Source organism: Engraulis encrasicolus, chromosome 23 (assembly GCF_034702125.1).
Source record: "Engraulis encrasicolus isolate BLACKSEA-1 chromosome 23, IST_EnEncr_1.0, whole genome shotgun sequence".
Classification (NCBI taxonomy): Eukaryota; Metazoa; Chordata; class Actinopteri; order Clupeiformes; family Engraulidae; genus Engraulis; species Engraulis encrasicolus.
Window position 1 is genome coordinate 38,531,206 of NC_085879.1, and position 15,475 is coordinate 38,546,680.

Genomic DNA, 15,475 nt, shown 5'->3' on the forward strand with positions numbered 1-15,475 from the left:
CCCCCTTCTCTCTGCTGCGCTCCTCTCTTCTCTCCTCTGCTCCTCTCCTCTCCTCTCCTCTCCACACACTCCCTCCCTCTACCCCCTCTTCTCTTTCTATTCCCTCCCCCCCTTCTCTCTACTCTGCTCCTCTCTCCTCTCCTCTCTTCATCTCTCCTCCACACAATCCATCCCTCCATCCACCCCTCCCCTCCCCTTTCTTCTCCCTCCTTCTCTCTGATGTGTACCTCTCTTCTCTCCTCCTCCACACACTCTCTTCCTCCATCCATCCAGCCATACTCTCTTATTTCTTTTTTTTTCTCAACCGCCTCCTCTTGCTCTTCCTTCTTCTCTCTCTGTGCTCCTCTCCTCTGCTCTCCTCCACGCACACACTACCTCCATCCATCCATCCCCTCTCTTCTTCTTCTTCCTCCTCCCTTCTTCCCTTTCCCTCTCTCAGCCTTGCCTTCTGTAATGCAAAGAAATCAACAGCAAACACTTTCAAGAGTCTCAAGTCCCCCAGCACAACAGGCTGTGGACATGCTCTCTTTCTCTCTTTCTCTCTTTCTCTCTCTCTCTCTCTCTCTCTCTCTCTCTCTCTCTCTCTCTCTCTCTCTCTCTCTCTCTCTCTCTCTCTCTCTCTCTCTCTCTCTCTCCTCACATATGAATTCGAATCACAAACAGACGTCCAGATATGGCAACCCAGGCTGCTCACTGAGAGAAGAAGAGAAGAGCTGAGACCCCAGAGAGAGAGAAAAAGAAAGAGAGTGCGAGAGAGAGACAGAGAGAGAGAGAGAGAGAGAGAGAGAGAGAGAGAGATAGAGAGAGATACAGTGCGAGAGAGAGAGATACAGAGAGAGAGAGAGAGAGAGAGAGAGAGAGAGAGAGAGAGAGAGAGAGAGAGCGTGCGAGAGAGAGAGAGAGAGAGCGTGCGAGAGAGAGAGAGAGAGAGAGAGAGAGAGAGATAGAGAGAGAGAGAGAGAGAGAGAGAGAGAGAGAGAGAGAGAGAGAGAGAGAGCTTGTGGGCAAAATCTCCCTGTCTTTTTATTACTCTTCTACACATGCACACACACACACACACACACACACACACACACACACACACACACACACACACACACACACACACACACACACACACACACACACACACACACACACACACACACACACACACACACACACACACACACACACACACACCTTTTTTCACTCTCTCCCATGATTCAGTACCTCTATTTCTCTGTCTCTCCATGCAATGAAGGACAAGGATGTCAGGACACATTTGGATGATAATCCACACCCATTTCTGTACTTTTTTTCCAGATTCAGAAGAGGAGAGGAGGAGTTGAGGTCAGACAAGCATAACATGCGTGGGGTTCACCAAAAACATGGTCCCACCAATTTCCAATGTCCAGACCCCCCCACCCATCCCTATCCCACTGCTTTCCTTCCCCCTAGTTCTGCTAATGAATACGAACAGCTGCATAAAATTGAATAAAACACTAACAAAGCCAGCTGAAATCCAATCAGCAGAAATAAATGGAGGTTTTCCATCAGGCCAAGCAAGTGTATCTAATCCCTCTAACTGTGGGAAGGAAGGGAAGGAATCCACAGACCGCTCAGTTTGGACCTTTTTTTTCCTCCTTCCCAGCAGTGTCTGGAGAAATCTAGGGCACACGAGGGGGGCTCTCGAATTGGCTCGGTCCAATTGGACACTTGCATAAACAGGACTCGCACTGTACTGTAAAACGTTGGCTGTGAAAATGTTGGTTGTCCCCAGGAGAGGGAAAAATTAGAAAAAAAAGAAAAGATGGTTTTCCCCTCTTACGTAAGAGACGTTCTTCTTTGTCTGGCTGGATTAGCGTAATAGAAAAAAAGCTGTTAGTCGGGTCTGCAAAAATTGCCTGAAAGTCCACTTGTGTATGTAATGTACGTACGTTATGTGCGCTGCATCTAAAAAGATGAATTCGATTTCGGGCATTTAGGCCTCTCTGCTGTGGTGACAATTTTCTCCGTGATGATTTCCTCTGATTGGGAAAAGAGGGAGGTAAACAGCCCCGGAAACCAGGCAATTTCATCGCAGGACAGATTATTGCAATAAAACCGCTGAAGTCCACCAGGGGATTTGTGTGTTCATATATACAAGGCTCGAATCATGCAATCATACGACGCCCCTCACAATAATAATAACACCCTGACTCATTGGGGGACTGTGTGTGTGCTGTAGGCTACAGTGCAATCGGGCTGGGATGTGCGTTGGTGGGTTGGTGTGTGCAGGCCCGCCGACAGGGGGGAACAAAGGGGTATGTTGTCCCGGGCCCACGGAGATAGGGAGTTGGGTCCCCATTAAATTGTATGTACAGTATTGGGTAGGGGGCCCTTTCAGATGACTTTGTCCCGGGCCCAGCAAAAGCTGTCAGCGGCCCTGGTTGTGTGTGGAGGCGGGCGGTTTGGGGGGGGCGGTGTTGAATAATGACTTTCATGTGATATCACCACACACTGCATGTAAACACGTTTAGACTAATGACACACTTTACAAACCCAACCAGGAGACATGATAATGACTTCCCTGCGTGTCCGTATGAGGAATGGCCTCCATAAAATATGCTTAATTGGGAAGTCACGGAGGGGCGAGGTAACGACATGAACAAAAAAAGCCCAACCCTCAACAACAAGACAATTTATGTATTGAGTCTTGTGTGAAAAATCATCACTTGAGACGGTTTAGAGATGAATAGCCATAATACAGGGCTGATCCAGCCCTCGTTTTGTTCCCCAAAGGACACACAGAGGGTTCATATGATGTAATGATGAACACAGAGACAAGTGAGTGGTCTCTCTATTGCGGAGAACACAGGATGTGAGATGTTCGAAGGTGATGAATATCCTCAAGGAGGAAATGATGGATATTTGTCGTCATTCGTCACTCTGTGAAAACGGTGTCTATGACGTTTGAGGAAACTCTCACTGGTAACGTTGACGCCTGACTCAGAAAAGGAAAGGCAGGAAGTATTGCACAAGATGACACACTCTCATGCACACGCACACACACACACACACACACACACACACACACACACACACACACACACACACACACACACACACACACGCACACACTCACACAAATATGAGTCAACTAAACGAATCCCCAAAAGAGCCTTAGGGCTGAGAAAAAGATAGACCCTGTGCACATATTTTTTGGTGTAGCACGATAATGCCTGCCATTCCACCAGTGGAATGGCTATTGAAAAGTTAACTACCATAGTACTACACTACTATGGCATAACACCTTTAGTAATGCACTGCAACATGGTCATTGCCATTCTGGTAACAACAAATTTGTAAAACATAGTGTTTTAACAGGTTAAGCCATAGACATGGCGTTATAAAGTTGCTGTTACCAGAGTGGCGATGACCAAGTCGTAGTGGATTACTAAAGGCCCTGTGTTACGTCATACTGTAGTAGTGCAGTGCTGTGGTAGTTCACTTTTCAATAACTATTACCATGTTCCACTGGCGGACCAGTGTGCATTATGGGGCTACTATATGAGGCAAAATTTCGTGCTAAACATGTGATGCGTACTGTAATTTGGGCTTCAACATTGGTAGACCCATTTATTTATCCAATCTCCAAAATTAACTCAATGCTGATTGATAGTTATCACTGTTCATAGCAGCATTATTACATGTCAGATGTATCGCACACAGAGGTGTCAAAGGTAAAAGTAAAAGTAAAAAAAGAAACACTGTTTCCTTCCAAGACAAGTAACTTATCTGAGTAACCAGCAGACCTGTGTACTTGTCTTACGATCACCTAATTCTGCACTGGTTGGATCAAGGATGTGGTGGATCCTTGTTAAGTTTTTCAGTGTTTTTCAGTAACAACGCCGTCTATCTATCTCATTGGGTACAATGGAGTAAATGGTGTAACAGCTATGTAATGCCATGTGCTAGTGTTGTAATTACACCACAAATGCACTTTTACTTTTACTTTTGACATCTCTGATAGCACAGACACTGTACATTCTAACTAGAGATGCACCGGATCCAAGATCCGGTTCCGGATCCGGTTCTGGATCCGGCAGGATTTTTCACAGGATCCGGGTCTGGCAGAATCTTAAGCAGTGGATCCGGTATCCAGCAGAATCCTAAAAATCAGGATCTGGTGCATCTCTAGTTTTTTCGTAGCCTAGGCTTTTCAGTCTTTCACAACCCCAATCGCTGCATGGAGTGAAAGCCCTTTGGAAGCGGCCGTTGCAGGCAGTGTGGAAGTAAGCCAATGAGTCTAAAAAATAGTTTGAGCCAATGTAATAAAAGGGGCCCACGTGTGTAAGTAGGCTATGTGTTTCAACCCTTTCGCAGGATCCGGGATTCGGTTCCGGCAGGATCTTAAGCAGTGGACCCGGTATCCGGCAAGATCCTAAAAATCAGGATCCGGTGCATCTCTAATTCTAACCTACAATTTTTCTCACAACACAATACCATAGAAAAGCAGCGAGTGGCTGGCAATACAGTACTGCACATGGAGCATGGACAAGTCATGGCCACAAAGTGTGATGTATGTCAAGGCCGACGCCGAATGCTATTTCTGCTCTACGCTCATGTCAGGTAACCATGTGTGAAAACCCTCCTACACAGCCTCACCTCCTGTGAGTCCACGGCCGCCGTAAAAGGTCCCAGTCACATTACATTACATGGCCATACGTTTACTCCTGTCTCGCTCCCACACACACACACAGTCGGTTTTTACCGATAGGCAGACTAGGCAATTGCCTAGGGCCCCTCTAGGGGGCACCCAAATCAGTCAGCCAAGCAGGGGCGCCGCTAAAAATGTTGGGCCCTATGAAAGATGTAAATGTTGGGCCTCCAAAATGTCAAATTATGTTATCAGCATCCTTCCAGGGGCCCTCTCAGTGCTGTCGGGCCCTTAGAATCTGTAACACACCCCCCCCCCCCCCCCCTAGCGGCACCCATGCAGCCAAGCCATGGCACCAAAAACAGTTCAAGAGGGCCCCATGTCTATGTTTCACCTAGGTAACCCAAAGGCAGTATAGAAACGCCTCTGCCTACACGAACTAGAGAAGATTTGTATTTTACTGTACACACGGCCCCCACATTGGTTTTGCTTCTTGACAGGTTCAGAGATTCCGTTCCGGCTGCTGCCATGCCAACTGTGTCTCACCTCACAGCAAGGATCTCTGGGTGTCAAGGTCGGACTCTGACCTCCAAGCAAGACTGCTCTGCAGCCGACAGTTATGTTTCCTGGCAGTTATTTTTTTTTTATGTTATGTTGTTCTTGTGAGTGTGTTTCGTTATCTTATTGCACATCTCAAAAGTGGGTAAAGCGCAATGATTAAAAAAGGCGGTCACGTAACGCATATCTCACAACCTGCCATGAGAAGACATCTGTTTCATTGTACGAGTGACGAGATTGCAGGCTTAATGGTGAGGGTCTGCGAAAGCGAATGCATGTGCCAAGCATGTGCTATATGCGTGTGTTTATGTTACACCCCTACCACCTGCCGCCCCATCGTCCCAGGGAAATTTATATTAGGTGGAGGGTTGTGAAGATCAGCATGTTGAAATCTCATCACGTAGTGAAGTAGCTTTCCAAGAGGACCCTGATAGATGCAATCATGAGCTATAATTCAACTTGGCCTGTTCTCCTGTCTTCTCCCTTGTCCCTTTCTTCAAGCCAGGAAAGACAACCCCAATACAAGGCCCACCCCACACACACACACACGCACACGCACACACGCACACACACACACACACACACACACACACACACACACACACACACACACACACACACACACACACGCACACGCACACACGCACACACACACACACACACAAAATGGATGTTCACCAAAGACCTGCTTCCTGATAGAGCCCTGCGCACAGCAACAAAAGGAACAACATAGTAAATGACATAACCAGGGACCCTGGCAACAAACAAATCCGGGAACCAACGCCGGGCACAGTTGTCATGGTGACAGATGTTTGTGATAAGCTGCTGTGTCTCCGTAGACCAGAGCAGAGCAAAAGCAGAAGAAGAAGAAGAAGAGGCAGAAGAAGAGGCAGAAGAAGAAGAAGGAGGAGGAGAGGCAGAAGAAGAAGAGGCAGAAGAAGAAGGAGGAGGAGAAGGAGGAGGAGGAGGAGAAGGAGAAGAAGAGGAAGTAGAAGAAGAAGAAGAGGAAGAAGAAGAAGAAGAAGAAGAAGAAGAACAAGAAGAACAAGAACAAGAACAAGAAGAAGAAGAAGAAGAAGAAGAAGAAGAAGAAGAAAAAGAGAAGAAGAAGAGCAAATTGCAGACTGGAAGGGTTAGGGGGTCGAGGGGCAGTCTTCAGAGAACCCTCTCACTGCAAGATGACCCTTACAAGATGGCCATTAAAGGTTGCCTACATTTGTTACCGTGACAAACTCAAAGTACTTACACCTGAGGCACCTCATGAAGAATTAACCGTTCGGCATAATTCAGTTCCTTCCTACCCTAGCTGTTGAAGCTTATTAGCTGTAGATGTCAGAATCGAGAAGGTTTGTTTTACGGTTCGGTGTAATTGAGTTTCTACCCTGGCTGCTGCAACATATTACATATTAGCTGTAGACGCCAGAATCTAGAATGTCCGTTTTACTGTCCAGCGTAATTCAGTTTCAACCAAAGCTGGCTGTAGCAACACATAGGTCTAACCAATACAGAGGTGAGAAACCTGGAATGGACTGTCGGTCGATTTTACCGTTCTGCGTAATTCAGAAGTAGTTCCCTCCCTTGCTGCACCGGTGGTGCATTACATATTTACAGAAGAGAGACACAAGACTGGAAGTGTCTCGTGTCTTTATGTACAGTAAGTTACATTTTTCCCACCCGCCGCCACCACCTTGAACCCTGCATAATGATCACCTAATCCACATGGCAGTGGTTAAATAATAATGTGGCTGCCAGACTCCCAATGAATTCAGTCGAGAGCTTCTCTATTGTATTACATTATTTCGCTTTCAGGCACTCTTTCAATTTTCTGTGTAGACTTTTTTTTTTTTGACGTGGCCCCTCTCTTCCTTTTGGACGTCTATTTGAAGACGATTTAGACAGTCTATCGGGCCAGACATCACAAAAGTACATGTTAAATAAAAAAAGCGCACTTCAAAGTTCAACTGCGATGAATATCCTAGTTGAGTCAATTTGCATTGAAGGTTGCCAAGATTACCTTCGCGGCTCTTTCAAGATGGCTGCTCAATGATTCATGTGCTCTGAATATTTGGGATATCTGATATAATACCCTGTAGTGTTCTGTTACCAGTAGTGCCTAGCAGTCTTGAACATCACACTCAACTGAGCACACCTCTAAGTGTGGCAATACCTGTAGAGAATGGATATTTTCTGTACAATAAATCACAGTTTGTATGTCATTGACAGCTTAACTTATATAATGTAAATAATGTTGCTGTCTTCCTGTTGACTATTCATTTGAGTTGTATTGTTTATTGGGCAGATCTGGGCGCCAAACATTTGACAAAATTGGTCAAGTGGGCCCTAGTTGGAAAATGTTGGGAATACCTGGAGTAGACAGTACATATTATGTAGCTTACTGTCCCGTGACATGTTTCAGGTTCCATGCTTGAAATCTTTTCAGCCCTGCATTTTCCTTGACCACCACAGCACCTTGGAAGTAGCCTCAAGGAACCCCAACACCCCCAACTCCCTTCCTCAAGTTTTTTGTATTTTCTTTTCTTTTCCAGAGGTCTCCAAATGACGCAGGTGATGAGGAGTTTGATTGAAGCAGGGGAGGGATGGGGGATGGGGGGATGGGGGATGGGGGATGGGGGACGGGGGACGGGGGATGGGGGATGGGGGAGGGGAGATGGGGGATGGGGGATGGGGGATGGGGGGATGGGGATGGAGGAGAGCTGAGGGAGCTATAGCACAGGGCTCCATTTCAGAAGTGAAAAGTACACTGCCAGTGCCCGGAGTCTCGCTTCTTCTCCTTTTTTTTACCCTCCTTACATCTTCTATAGCCCTCCCCCAAACGCTTTCCCTCCTTCCCTATCTGTCTTTCTCGCTCTCACTCTCTCTATGCCCTCCACACTCACTCTGTTCTCCGTTATCAACTCTCTGCTCTCACACACACACACATACGCATGCACACAGACATACGCACGAGCGTGCGCACACACACACGAACACACACACACACACACTCTCTCACACACACACACACACACACACACACACACACACACACACACACACACACACACACACACACGGAGTGTGCGCCCGGTCTCATTCTCCTCGGCAGCTAATTTAGAACTGGCTGGTCAGCAAAGACCTGGCTTTGCGGGGAAAATAACCTCTGGACGACACCACTGTCATGTTCCCCACACCTACACTCCACACACACCACTTTAGATATGACAGCTCTGTCTGAGCTGAGACACCTGACACACGTTTGAGCGGGAGAGAAGATACCGTGATCTACACACATACAGCGCATAGTAATACAAAACATTTAAGAGCAGCATATCCTCCTTCTTTAAAGTAATGCTACGATCAGGGAAGCTGACAGGGTGGACAAAGGGGTCAACTGTCCCGGGCCCAGGGAGACGGGGGGCCCAGAACTGCGTTCTCAGTACATTGAATGTATTAAGTGGGGGGGCTCTTTCAGATGACTTTGTCCTGGGCCCGGCCAAAGCTGTCAGCGGCCCTGGCTACGATAAATCATTTTCATTTTTGGTCACCCAAGAGGTTAGAACCGGAATCATTTCTCATATACCTTGTTCAGGTCGACAGAGAACTAGTATATCGTCAGTTCCGTTTCGAACCAAAGTGCCTACCTGCGAACCACCTGCCTTAATAACGTGGTTGCAGGACTCTAAATGAACAGCGGCTAACCAACCAAATACTGGTGAAAATTCAAAAACTTACTAGTCACTTTGACCCATTAGTGAGTGTGTGTTTCACTAGTAAGATGAAACACAAAACAAAATTTCATACTTTTATTTCGTAGAGAACGCGTTAGCCGGCTCATATTAAGGAGAAGGAACTGTGGTTGGTGCAAACATGTTAAGAATTTTGAAAATGTAGGCATGATACTGCAAATAGTGTGAAACTGGGTGGTAAAAACTGTAATACAGGGTTTTGTACTGTACCGTACATGTGACCATGTGTTACTCAGATAAATCTGCTGATGGCTATGTTATGGCTATGGCTTTCCATTTCCCAAACGGAATGAACATGTTAGTCGGTTAGGGCAACTCCTGCCAATTTCAATGTGCTGTTGTATTGCTCACGCTACCCTTGACTTGTCAGTATCCGGTGACGCCGCATTTTTTGGCTCAGCCCTTTCCGAGATATGAGCTATTCGAATGAGGGCAACTTTGTTTACATTTCAAAAAAACATTTTTATTTATTCCCAAAAACATAAAAAAGGTTATGCAACATCAGCAGACAGCTAGCAAACAGCCATACCTTTTGGGAAAATATTTGGAGTAGGCCTATGCTCATTTTTTTTAAAATGTAAACAAAAGTTGCCCCCATTAGAATAGCTCATATCTCAGAAAGGGCTGGGCCAAAAACTGCGGCGTCACCGGGTACTGACAAGTCAAGGGTAGCGTGAACAATACAACAGCACATTGAAATTGGCAGGAGTTGCCCTTTAAGGCCGACCGAGCCAGTGCCCATTCAAGCACCTGATTGCGAACCGGCCGTCATATTCACGCCAAAGATATTAGCGTTCCTGAACCGGAAAGTTTCTTGTTTTTTTCTCCGCGAACCATGACAACAACGTGGCCGTCAGCAGGTTCATCTGGGTATCACAGAGCCTGGTATGAACACGTGCGGTTCGCAGGTAAGTACTTTAGTGTCAAGCAACTGTAGCGTGCACCGGCACCGACTTCGCTCTGGTTAGTCTGAAACCCCTAGATTAGGTACAGGAACGGGCACCTGCAGAAAAAAGCACAAAAAAACTACAGAGAGATGCTCCACTCCTCTCTTACTCAGTGCAGTTCCTGCTCACGCAGGAAGGAAGAGCGAATTCAGACGTGTCATTCACCCTGCTAAAAGTTCATGAACCACCAAAACGATTCAAGGGGAGGTTAAAAAGACTTAGCATAGCTCTAAAAATCTGCAGCGTATCCTCCCCCCCTCCCCCCTATTGCTCCTTTAAAAGCATAACGCCACAGAAGTACTGTAACATGTTCTGATCCTCCTCTCGCCCCGCAGTCGTACTTGTTGAGACGTCTGTAATCTTCGCCCACCTGCAGCCACTGGCAGATAAAATGAATATCATCACACTTCAAAGGCACCCCCATGACTTTTGCACATCACATCACCCGCTCTCTCCTCGGCGTGTTTGCCAATTCTCAAAACCAGGTGTTTGAGAGTGTCTGTCTGGGAGCACGGGGGCGAGGGGTGGGGTGTGTGGGGGTTGACTTGTCGTTCAGGCCTGGGTGGATTGGCTGAGAGTTAGCCAGGTAGTAGTAGTATATAGGGAGGCTTAGACAGGGCTTAATTTAGGATAATCTACAGAAATGGCACGAGACTTTAGTCGTCACGCGTAAGAGGTCCAAATAACTGACTGTTTTTTGCCTTCTATCCTGACGAACTCAACAAGAACGAATGAGTGATGGAGTGAGCATGTGTGAGAGCATGCTAACAACGAAAGAAAAGAATCCTTGGCCCAAACGGCAGATTATTATTTTTTTCTTCCTACTAGCGGAGTGATCGAGAACGAGTGAGTCAGAGAGTGGAGTGGAAGAATGAAAGAAAAGAAAAGAAAGAAAGCTGTGCGAAAGCTGCTCGGCTGGTAAAATATTCAGAGTGCACGAGATGAAATATGCATGGCAACAGTAACAACAACAGCAGCAGCAACAGCACGGAGCACCTTGGCACAGGGCTGTGTCCTTTTTTCCCTTCTCATCCCTTCTCCTGTCAGCAAGGTGCAGGTAGGGATGCTGGGGAGCCAATCATACACACTCCATCTCTCTCTCTCTCTCTCTCTCATTTTGTCAATCTCTCTGTTTATTGCATTCTTTCTCTTCCGCTCTTTCTCTCTCTCTCTCCAAATCTGTCTGTGTTCGTCTCACTCTTCCAATCTATGTATCTGTCTGTCTCTCTCTCTCTCTCTCTCTCTCTCTCTCTCTCTCTCTCTCTCTCTCTCTCATTCTCTCTCTCTCTCTCTCTCGCTCTCTCTCTCTCTCTCTCTCTCTCTCTCTCTCTCTCTCTCTCTCTCTCTCTCACTCTCTCTCCCTTCCACTCACTCTCTTTCTAAAGGTCCTCCAAGTTAAGGGGAGTGTCGGTTGTATTTTTTTTTTGGACTTTGTGGGTCAGTAAGTGTTAATAGCCACGAGGCGCTCTGCATAAATATCCATTGATTAAGTTGATTTCTTTCTAGTTTCAACTCATTTGGAAATCTCACCGGCTGCCTCCCTTGCCTCTCGTCAACCAACACGTCCCCGTGTTATTCAGTGTTGATGAGAAAATTACATTTTTATAATACCTATAATACGCGTGGCGTAGGGGTCCAATTAAAATAGATACTAATCTTGCAGGACCTATAGGGCCTCCTCGCCTTCCCATACATTAAAGGGATTGGCATGTTCCGAGATTTAATTCCGGCTCATACATTTTTCTTCCGCCGGGCCTCCAATCGAAGAGGAACTTATCTTATCTCTTACTTACCTGACCTTGGAGAGGGAGGGAGGTGGTAATTTGCTTGCTAAATGAAAGAAGACGGAAAAATCAATCAAAGAGTCCGGTTTGGGGGAAAATACACTCTTCTTTTACTCTTCTTCTTTTTTTTTCGTTATCCCCTCCCTCCACTCCTTTTGTGATCCTTCTCTTTCCTCTCATCTCCTCCCATACCCCTCCCCACCCCATTGCTATCCACCTGTTACAGTAATTCCCATTTTGTGTGATACAGTGACATACTCAGAGGAGCTGGCCAATACAGTCAGTGGGGGGATCAGGAGATAATGATCGGAGCGACACTCCCCCAGTCCTGATCTGTAGGGACGTGTCTGTGTGTGTGTCTATGTGCGTATGTGTGTGTGTGTGTGTGTGTGTGTGTGTGTGTGTGTGTGTGTGTGTGTGTGCATGTGTGTGTGTGTGTGTTTGGGGGTGTGTGTGTGTGTGTGTGTGTGTGTGTGTGTGTGTGTATATGTGTGTGTGTGTGTCTGTGTGTGTGTCTGTGTGTGTGTGTCGTGGGGGTTAATGAATGCGTACAAATGGTGATGGTGAATGTCAGGGCTGATGGAAATGAGAGAGAAAGAGGGAAAGAAAGACAGAGACAGACGGGGAGCAATGGAGTAAAAGACGGAGACAGAGAGAGGGAGAGAAAGAGACAGATGGAAAGAGATAGGACGGAGAGAGAAATATAGACAGAGGGGGCGGGGACAGTGACAGAGAAAGTGAGTGTGTGTGAGAAAGACAGAGATAGAGAGAGAGAGAGAGAAAAAAAAGAGATAGAGAAAGAGAGAGCGAGAGAGAGATAGAGTGAGGGGCAAATAGAAAGATAGAAAGAGAGAGAGAGGAGAGAGAGAAAGTGTAGGGGCCAGGCAGTGATGGATTGGGTGTGTCCGTGGCTATCGGCTTTGCGTGTGACCATCCTCCAGTGCTGCTGTTGCCTCCGTGCCGGCTGTTTGCCACTGTGTGTCCCCTCTGCCCTTTTCGCTGGAGGCGCCAGAGTCAGACAGACACAGAGAGAGCGAGAGAGAGAGAGAGAGAGAGAGAGAGAGAGAGAGAGGGGAAGAGAGAGAGAGGGGAAGAAAGAGAGAGGGAGAAGGAGAAGGAGAGGGAGAGGGAGAGGTGCGCCATAACTCAGGGCGAGATTGCGGGCCCGCCGGACGCAGGACGGGGGGGGGCAGGGTGTTAGGGGGGGGGCTGGCTGCCACTGATAAAGCCTGGCGTCCTTCAGAGAGGTGAACACGGAGGAGACGAGAGGAGAGGAGGAGACACAGGGAAAGGAGAGGAGAGGAGAGGAGAGGAGAGGAGAGGAGAGGAGAGGAGAGGAGAGGAGACACGGGGAAAGGAGAGGAGAGGAGAGGAGAGGAGAGGAGAGGAGACACGGGGAAAGGAGAGGAGAGGAGACAAGGGGAGAGGAGAGGAGAGGGGGAGATAGGGGAAGAGGAGAGGAGAGGACAGAGGAGAGGAGAGGAGAGGAGAGGAGACACGGGGAAAGGAGAGGAGAGGAGAGGAGACAAGGGGAGAGGAGAGGAGGGGAGAGTAGAGGAGATGAGAGGAGCACGGAGGAGACAAGAGAAGAGGGGGAGATAGGGGAAGAGGAGAGGAGAGGAGAGGACAGAGGAGAGGAGAGGAGAGGAGAGGAGAGGAGAGGAGAGGAGAGGACAGAGGAGAGGAGAGGAGAGGAGAGGAGAGGAGAGGAGAGGAGAGGAGACAAGAGGAGGAGACAAAGGGAGAGAAGTATAAGCTCTGCTCTGTCCATGTGTGTGGGGGCCGGGGGTCTTTTTGCAACTGAGGGAGAAGTAGAGGGTGACAGACAGACAGACAGACAGACAGACAGACAGAGACCGTGAGACAAAGACAGACGGAATAAAGATAGCGACAGAGAAGGGAGGAAGAGACAAACGGACACAGAGAGGGACAGAGACAGAGAGGGATGGTACATGGATGGTAATATAGAGAGGGAAAGAGTGAAGTACAGAAAGGAAGAAAGAGAGAGGATGAGAGAGAGAGAGAGAGAGAGAGAGAGAGAGAGAGAGAGAGAGAGAGAGAGAGAGAGAGAGAGAGAGAGAGAGAGAGAGAGGTTGAGAAAAGCAGAGAGGAAGATGTGTTAGCTGTGTGTGGGGTGGTGGTCTGGGCAGTTGCGTGTGAAGTGGTGGGGATGTGCAGTGTTGTTTACAGGGTTGCCAGATGAGGCTGATAATTTCCAGCCCAAATCATTCTCAAAACCCGCCTGGAAGCACTAAATCCCGCCCAATTCTATTGATTTCTATGGACAAAAATTGGGCGGTTTTTTTCTCCAAAATCCATTTTTTCCCGCACACGCCCATCCTAAGCAGCACAATTAGACGGGAAGCCGCCCACTCTGGCAACACTGGTTGTTTACCCAGCTAATGTGTGCGAGGGAATTAATCCAGCTTAAAGCAAATGAGATCCATCGGGGTGCCTTTTTCACAACTCCCATTAGGCCTATCAGTTAGCTTCAGTCGAACAGTGAGCCAGCAAAGACTCCTATCCTACCCACACCACACCACGACACCCATGGATAAGCCCGTACCAGGCATGTTACACCCAGTCTTACATACTTATATACTTACTCAGACACATCCCCAGAGAATAACGCTAATAAAGTAGGCTACTGACCATTAAAAAACAGTGAGAAGTATGCGATAATAGGGCAGTAGCTTCACTATATGTTACAAATTACGAGTAGCAGGCCCCAACACTGGAAGTATGTTGGTAGTCATTACCTAACTAGCACTGCTAGAGGGATGCATGAGGATGGCATGTAACTTGAGCTTTTCTCCTGCTTGTTTACTTAGTTTAACCCGTTAAGACAGCCCCTGTTATAAATCGGCTGTTACCAGAATGGCAATGACCCAAGTCAAAATATATAACTACAAGCCCTGTGGACTGTCATAGTGGTGTAGAGCTATGGTATTGCAGTTTTTCCAGTGACTATTGCAGCGTTCCACTGGTGGGATGACACGCATTAAGGAGTTACGGCATGTATGAAGAGCTGTGCAATATTTGTTTTACTTTGATCTGTCTTAATGTCTGTGTAGGTGACCTTTTTGTTTACCTGTCTTACAATGGTCTGTGTATTACAGTATGTGTTAGCTACAGTACTTGACACTTTGATTTCTAATTTCCTACCACAGGGATCAATGAAGAAACTCTCTCTACACTGCAATACTACCAAGAATTGGATTACTGCACGGGCCAACCGGGCCCAGGCCCAGGGGCCCAGGAGTCAAGGGGGCCCTGAAGGCCAAGCCTGTATATTTCCGTTTTCATATTGCGTTAAAAACACACTTTTAACAACTCTACTTAAAACAATGTCTTGACAATTGACATATCCCCAAACATAGGGTCTCAAACATCTAGCCTGAAACCCTGGATATTCTTATACGGTACTGTAGACTAGCAACGCCCATGGAGGGGGGGCCCTTTCTTGTTGGCTGGTCCAGGGGCCAATGGAGCCCTAATCCGTCCCTGACTAACTACTACTAGTAGGCTACTTACAGCCACCACACAACCCCAAATACACACAACTGTAAAAAGAAAGACAGATATTAAATTAAAAAAGAAAGAAAGAAAAGACAGAAAGAAAGAAAGAAAGAAAGAATGAATGAAAGAAAGAAAGAAAGAAAGACAGGAAGGAAGGAAAAAAGAAAGAAAGAAAAAAGAAAACACATGTAATTGAATATTCAGAGCAATTGTCTATGCATCAATAGGCTACATTCAGTACATACATCAGACATACACCCCAGGAAAGATACGTACATAGCTGTTTCTTTGCAAAAGATA